The sequence below is a fragment of the Notechis scutatus genome, chromosome 8, assembly GCF_049901735.1.
Source record: "Notechis scutatus isolate UNSWTSFEM ecotype Mainland chromosome 8, rNotScu1.2, whole genome shotgun sequence".
Lineage (NCBI taxonomy): Eukaryota > Metazoa > Chordata > Lepidosauria > Squamata > Elapidae > Notechis > Notechis scutatus.
Genome location: NC_142016.1, coordinates 11,155,920 through 11,164,380, shown reverse-complemented (window position 1 = coordinate 11,164,380; position 8,461 = coordinate 11,155,920). Strand labels below are relative to the sequence as shown.

The window sequence follows — 8,461 nt, the reverse complement described above, 5'->3', positions numbered from 1 at the left end:
AGAGACACAGCTGCTTAATTAAGGTAAATACTATAGGGGACAATAAAGTCCAAGTCATAGGACATAGTAGTCTCTTTCTACTCAGTCCAATCTTTTTATATCCCTATGAGCTGCCCAAAGAATTTATAAATTTTTATAAGGTGAGATCAGACTGATATACATGCTATGAAACCCACCATCGAGGGCAGGGGCATCAAACTCAATTTCATTGAGGGCCGCATCAGGGTTGTGATTGACCTTTGGGGACCAGGATGGGCGTGGCCAGGATGGGCGTGGCCAGCTCAACATCACTTGTGTCAGGGGCGTCTGTGGGGGCCCGAGCGCTCTGCCAACGAAAACGGGCTTGCGAGCTCCATTTTCAACCATGACGGCCTCCTGCTGCCCTCTGCCAGTGAAAACGGCGCTTGCAGGGCTCCACAAGCTCCATTTTTGCTGGCAGAGACACCGCGGGCTGGTCCTTTGCAGTTTCCAGAGCGGCCCCATGGGCCAGATCTAAGCACCCTGTGGGCCGGCTCCGGCTCTCGGGCCTTGAATTTGACACCCCTGATCTAGGGTTTGCCCTGTCTTTGCCTTACTTTCTTCAAAGAATTCACAGTTATTTTGCTCTTCTGTGAAACTAACTAAATAGCCTTGCCTTGGAGGATTTTCTTAAATAGCCCAGACAATTAAAAAAGACAGGATTGCCAGCTAGCCAAAAAGCTTTTATTTAAATCAACCTGCATATATATATTACAGATGGTAACAGCAACCTATTTATAAAACAAACTTGTATCTTGTGTTATTATTTTCACTTTGAGCTGTTTTCTGTAAATGGCCGAATGCAAAACCTCTGATTACATTTCACATAAACGTAGGTGCAGTTACAATCAAAGACATTCCGTATGTTTGGTTACTTCAAGTCCGATGAACAATTGTCCTCTCCTGTCCTGTTAAAGAAGGATAATCTGGTGGAACCACCACACTAGATCTTGCTTTACTGGTATTCTTGTCTTGAAAAGCTGGAGCTCAAGATGAAGCCTCCTGGATGGAGGAATTACTTCTTTCTTTGAGACAAGAGAAGGATTCTCACAAGGTGGATTCATGGAAAAAGATATAACCGTTTCTCCAGAGGTGACATTATAGTCACTTGGGAGGCCAAATATAAAAGAGCATCAGTAGGATGGACACCATAATGGATGACAGGCATGTGTGGCTTATGTCTATTCCTCTGCAGAAGGATCTTGTGCCTTTTGTAGGAAAGTATGATCTGGATTATATCTCTCAGGCACAGAAGATGCATCTGAGATATTTTATAACTCCTCTTACTCAGATTTCCTCTGAACAATGACAGTCATATGTAACGTTACAAACAAATGCATGTACTTGAGTATTGACATCAGACATTTTCCTGGCTTTCTTTTCACTTCCTCGTTTAGCTGGCCGATGCAATGAAATCATGGATAGTCCAACATGTTGGAGTAATTGCAGCAAGAGCAGGATGCCGGCTGGCTGGATTATTAAGCAATTAGCAATGGAAAAGAGCTCCGTTTCTTAAACTTGGGTAGGATTGATGAGCCTTCATGTTCTCATGAAAAGTGAAGCTCATTACATGTGAAGAAGATGGACCATCATCCACATCAGTGGCAGCAAAATGAAAACTGGGCTCCCAGACACCATTTTTCCAGTGGAGTCCTGAAAGAGAAATTGAGAAAGATGTTTTATATTGGGTCAAATAGGGTGTCCACAAACCTCTACACTAACAATTATTTTATTCACTGACACATGTCCCCATTCATAGAGCTGGAATATGTGTTTGTCCTGTATATACACATAAATTTGACATCTATTTATGCTGCCAGAGTAGAGAGATAGATCTTCAGACCGTTCAGAGTAGCTTTGGAAAGTGAGATGGGTGGTATGCAAAATTTAAAAATAAAATGAAAATGAAACGTATGCAAAATAGAAGAACATGGAACATTTGCTCCCAAATATTGTTAACATCTGTTCCTCCTCCCCTCCTAACAATACCTAAGATATTGTAATATGATTAGAGAAGCAAAAGTATAAAAAAAAATAAACAGAAAAGAATTTTTAATAGGAAATCCAGTGGTACCTTGGTACTCAATTGCTTTGAAACTCATCGCATTTGGTACTCAATGCATTTTGACATGAAAATTTTTGTCCCGGTATTCATTGTTAGTTTGGTAGTCAATGCACAAGTTAGAACGTGTCGGTGTCGGCTGCCTTGTGACTCACTGTTCCTTATGGGAAAAAATTGCTTGGTACTCATTGTTTTTGGTTCTCATCCTGGAACCAATTAAGCAGGAGTATTGGGGTACCACTGTATATGGAAAGGATATCTTTTAGGGTTCCCTTTAAGCCACTCCATTAAAGCTCCATTAAAGTCTAGGCGGACACTGACTGTAGGACAGATAGATCCAAACCACAAGGAGGAAGTGGGTGTGCCACTCAACTCAGAGTTCATTGTGCATTTTAAATAAGGTCTGAAAAAGAACATCTAAGTGCATTCTAGCTTCAAAACTCCATGTGCTTCGAACTCTCCAAATCTCACCATATCTAGAAAATGCATAAGAATCTTCAAAGCAGGTGGATACATGGAAAAATTGTGGAAAAAGCAGATTGTTGTGAATCGTCCTCACCCTGGGTCAAATGACTCCATGAATCTTAACTGGAACATGAAAACACGCATGATTCCTTTGGGAAGAATTTTTTTTTAGACGCTGCACAGGGAATGCCTACTTAAGACATCCGTTGTCCCCATGGTCTCCATGCCATGCTTGTCACAGACCTCCTAACTTATTTATTTTATTTATTTATTTATTTATTTTATTTTATTTTATTTATTTGATTTGTCAATTGTTTACAAGATAATAAGTATAAGTGTATACATAGTTGTGAATACATGAAATGGGTACATATAAGAAAAATAAAAGAAGAATAAGAGAAACAATAGGACAGGGACGGTAGGCACGTTGGTGCGCTTATGCACGCCTCCTACAGACCTCTTAGGAAAGAGGTCGTCTAAGGTTAAAGTTTTTGGGGTTTGGGGAAGAAACTACAGAGTCGGGTAGAGTATTCCAGACATTGACCACTCTATTGCTGAAGTCGTATTTCCTGCAATCAAGTTTGGTGCGGTTAACTTTGAGTTTGTATCTATTGTGTGCTCTTGTGTTGTTATGGTTGAAGCTGAAGTATTCATTGACAGGTAGGACATTGCAATGTATGATTTTATACAATGTCTCATTGTGTTCCAATGGTTAATTAAAATTCTGTTTATACTTTCATAATGTGTTATGTTCCCCCCTGCCCAGATCCCTGCACCAGTTGCTTAAGTTATCAGTTAAACCAGGGATCCCCAAACTTGGCAATTTTAAGACTTGTGGACTTCAACTCCCAATTTGGAGACCTCTGAGTTAAACCAATGCAACTGTTGCAACGGACACATTCGAACTTGAAGAAACTATGGTTTCCTGTTCCTGCATCTTATTTTACTGTACAGAAAAGAAAATGCAGAAATAGCTGAAAGCAATGTTTTAAGAAATGTATCTCCAAGGAAACGAATGTCACTCCAAACCTAGGACGATAGAATTAGTTTGGTTTGAACTGTGAACTAATTTGAGCAGACATTCTCTGAAATGGTAAAATAAAGTTCTCGGACGGAGATGAAATGCTGAAATCTCAGACCACGCTGAAATCAATGAGATTTTGGGAGAGCAAGATGTATCTAGAAGTAGCAGAAGGTTGCACAATTGTACCTGAATTCTAAAGAAGTCGGCCAAGCTCTAATTGATTATATAATCTTTATTGTGAGCATAGATATGATTTAATGCTTGGAAGTTTTAGATTTGGACACAATTCAAGTGTTAAAGGGTGGGTGGTCCACACTCAAATAATCAGTCAGATAGTCCATGAAAACCTTCAAAAGATTTCTTCTGTTGTGATGGGATTTGGATTCAGCCTAATGTACTTTATAAGGCTGTTTGGCAGTAGCACAGAGCAACATAAATATAATAATGATGATGATAATGATGATTTTTAAAAATAAGTGACATTTAGTGCAAAGCAGCAGACCAGCTAGATATTAAAACCTTATAAATGCCTCCTTTTGGGCAGCAATATGAATTGGTTTGTTTGTACAGAAGTAACATTTACCTGCTCCGTTATCATGCCATACTTTACCGACATCAGAGAATGCTGTGTTGATTAAATTTAACTCCCAGAATAGTAGCAATTGGTCATGTTGGTAAAATTTAGCAGGTCTGGAAGATCGAATCTTGAGAAAGTTGATCTGCACCTGTTCCTTCCTTCCCATTTTTTTAGGATGAAACACAATGAAACCGTGCTAATCCTGCTACCCAGTGTAAATTAAATACTGCAAGCGTATTGACTTTCTAATTTTTAGCCAGCAATAACAGCAAGGTCATTTGCTTCTGCTATCCTGATACTAAATGATTTGTTGGGTTGTTTTTTTTTTTAAGAACCCAATAAACACATCTGCTTGTACAAAAAAGAAAAAAAACAACATTAATCATGGCCGCTGTGTTTAGCTGATTTGAAAGGAAAATTAAGCAACAGAATATTTTCCATATTTTGCCTTGGCCCAACACAATGGGTCATAAACCAGCCAAATAGTCTACGTTAACATAACATGGCCAACTCACAAAAGTCTAACCAAGATTAAAACTAATCAAGCCTAGATTTGGTCGCATAGTATGAATGCAACAGTTCTTAAGTTTGTAGCTGCCTGGATTGGGCCTGTTGTGTGAATCCACCCTCTTTTAACATCTTTCTTGACATGTGACCAAATTGTCACAATGTTAAAAATGATGTTTTGAGTTCTATTGAATATCAAGTCTGAGGCATATGAAAACACAGCCAGGTTATAGTAAATCTTGCAAAAAGTGTTAAGTTTGTGAATGATGGAGAACAGTTTGCCCTTCGAGATAAGTTAAGAACTGGCTGGATTGACTAGAGAAGAATCGGTGAGGTCCTTGTCTTGCTGGACATTATTTTCTGAATAGTGATTTGGAGTGATAAATTCAAAAGCTTGGGACCAGAATTTCCATTGTTAAGGAGCAGAACAGAACAGAACAGAATAGGAGCTGGAAGCTTGGGGTCTTCTAGTCCAGCCCCCTTCTCAAGCAGGAGAATCTATACTATTTCAGATAAGTGACTGTCTAGTATGTCCAACTGTACAGCCACAAAAGAAAACAGTCAGCGCAATGGCTGCAACGTGTGAAAAAGTAGTTTGGAGTAGTAATTAAAGCACCAGGCTATCAGAAGAAACTGGGAGATGGTGAGTTGTAGTCCAGCCTTAGGCATAAGGGCAGCCATTCACATTCTCTCAGCCATAGGAACATCAGAAAACCCTTGCGAAGAAAACTGCAGGGACTTATCCAGATAGCCTGAGAATTGGACGTGGTTGAAAAGGAAAAAAAATTGTGTACATGCACACCATACTTAAGTTATAAAATAAAAGAATGGAATAGAATAGGAACCAGATTAAGTTATTTTTAAATGACAGTAGTTGCAGTGTGTGTAAACATAATTTTAAAAATGCAGGCATTGCATACAATGAATCTTGAACATTTAGAATAATACTGAAGAAATTGCAGATTGAGGTCAAATGAGTCAATTAATAAATTCTTAACTGACACCCACCGTAAGGAAATGAGTGTTTTCTCTGTGCATTATCTAGTGGGTTAAACCAGGGTAACTGAAAATTAATGAACACAATGGGGTTACTTCAAATTCTTGTTTCTCTCCAAAAGTGAAAGGCAAATCATACCGTATATAGGTTTGTGTCTAAAATAATTGCAAATAGATCTTTTTCATTTCAGTTAATTGCTCATGAATACCACAGCTTCCTTCTGCAGTCTTAGGGTTGTAAGTACCCGGTAAACCAGGATTCGTATTTTATAAATTACTACAGTTTAACCAAACCCAAATGATCTCCTTACAGGCACCACCTTAAGCTATAAGGCAACTTGTTTGGCTACATGTTACAGGAACACAGCCAATGTGATTTTTTTTAAAAAAGACCACAGCACATTGTTCAAATATAATAATTATGAAGACACATTCATTTCTGGTGTGCTGTATTTCCAAGAGGCTGAATTTAATTGCTGGAAAAATAGTGCACCAGAAAGAAATTTTGTTTGAGTTTCTGTAAGAAATGAATTTTGAGTCAGGATGAGTTTTCTAGAATTTAACTGCAGTTAGCTAAGTGGGCACACGTTCTAACTCTTTAAGTATGGCCATCTCTGGAAACAGTCTGTTACTATGTTGTTGAAGGATGATTTGGCTCTAAAGCAGTCTGCTTTAAAAGTTGATTAGGATAATGGTAAATATTCCTTTATAAGCCGTGAGGAGAGAGGAAGTCATCATGGCTTGGGTAAGCCCTCCAGTGTTCTCTGCTAAATGCCATGTATATTCTATATAAATATACCATATGATGTGCAGAAAAGGAATTGTATATGTTTGAGCAGACTGAATACAAGGCAACATGGCTGCTATTTTTATGAGATATGTTAAGCCAGAAAAAAGGAGGAAGGAACCTGATTGTCTCTTAGTCCATATTGCACACATTATTTTAACCAAAAGTTGACCCCAAAGGGCCAGCACTGGAATTTATAAAACCTGGAATACTATATGAAGCACTAAAATGATAGGACACATGTGCTCAGTGCTTTGACTTGAATGGGATGTGAAACAGTCCTAGGGTAGATAGATGAATTTGTGCTCAGTAAGTCAAAATAATTGTCAAGTACTCTCATCTACTGGACTGGACAAAGCATCCAACCATGGGAATGGCCACCAGATGGCAGCAAAGAAATAGAGGGGGAATAAAAACATGTGGTAGTAGATTTCTGCCCCCCAAACAAGGAAGCCTTGGTAGGTATAGTCTGCTTGTAAAAACCCACTAGGGAGTATGCTCTGAACAGCCTACGGAGACATAGAGAAGAGGAAGGAGGAGCAGAAAAGTCGAGAAAAAAACAGAAGAGAGAATAGTCCAAATGGGAGAATACAATTTGATGCATTTGCAAAAATTTAACAGGATTCCCTCTGGAAACTGGAATGAAGATGTGCCAATTTTTGCCAACTGACTGTGGTAATTATTTTTGATCTTTATAAATAAGGATCACCTTATTTATAGTATGCTACTTTATCTACAAACTTTCAACAGTCCCCCCCCCCTGCCAAAAGATACAGAAATAGGAGTTTTCAAAGGCCAACTAGCAATCCCAATAGGATGGTAGACAGGTTGGTATCTATCTATCTATCTATCTATCTATCTATCTATCTATCTATCTATCTATCTATCTATCTATCTATCTATCTATCTATCCGTCCATCCATCATCTCATCCATCTACGGCAGGGGTGTCCAACCTTGGTAACGTTAAGCCTGGCTGGGGAATTCTGGGAGTTGAAGTCCTCCAGGCTTAACGTTACCAAGGTTGGACACCCCTGATCTACGGTATCATCCCATCCATCCATCTATCATCTACCCAGTCTTAAATAAAAATACAATTATGTCAGTAGAAATCACAACACAGCACGTGTGAGAAAGGCTGCTTGGCATTACAAACAGTTTGGATGCCAATGATCTCTAAAATCAGTTTTGAAGTACATGCCCTTTCAATTACATTTCTATATATATATATATATTTTATTAGCAAATAAGTTCTATATAACTTAGGGAAATTTCATCCTTAGTAGAAATCCACTAATACCAATTATTAAGCATAAACCATTGAAGTCTTATGGATTATTACTTAGAAATCAGTTCTTCCACGTTTAGTAGAACGTCTAAGAAATATATCTCTCATTGAAAACCTGTACCCAGTTCACAAACACATATTTCCTTCAATAAAAGCCTGATGTTTGAAATAACCAAAGATTCTAATTCAACTCACCCAGACAACTGTTTCATTTTGAGGTGTAGCTTTATCTTTACCTTCAGGTGAAGATTTATCTTGTTCATCAGCCATAACCAGGCTCATCAAGAGAATGGCACCAAGGAGCAAAGTGGCCTTCATGGTTAAGGTCTCTGCAGCTCTCAAGGTTGGAGTGTCTGGGAAAAGCAATTTCTTTCTTAGAAGAGATGCAGAAGGTTTTCTACTAAGGCAAAAGCAGAAGGAACTTGCCAATCACAACCAGCGTCTTTTGATTTGCTTTTGTGTGGATGATGGTGGGTGGGGATTATTATGGTTGGTCCTTTGACACATCCAGAGCTGATCTGCTTGCCTAGAAGAATAAAGCTGCAATAGCTTGGCTTATGGAAGTGCATTCAAGGGACAGCAAACCTTTGATCCGTCAGAGGACAGATAGACATTTTGTAAATCTTATTGCCTGAAAGGAGGGATCTGCAGGCACGACAACTGTCAATCGTCTTCCTTTCTTCTAAATGAATATGACGATGTAATGAACCAGGGGACGATTCCAATGATTTCGGCTCT

General features: G+C 38.8%; 1 long non-coding RNA gene across 1 annotated transcript; it reads right to left on the bottom strand.

Annotated features, from left to right (window-relative positions):
- Positions 1–680: 680 nt before the first annotated feature.
- LOC113417588 (uncharacterized) lies at positions 681–8,154 on the bottom strand. Its single transcript, XR_003371636.2, has 2 exons — positions 7,919–8,154; positions 681–1,671 (listed from the first exon to the last, which is right to left on the bottom strand). It is a non-coding gene; the product is annotated as an uncharacterized LOC113417588 (long non-coding RNA).
- Between the last annotated feature and the right edge of the window lie 307 nt (positions 8,155–8,461).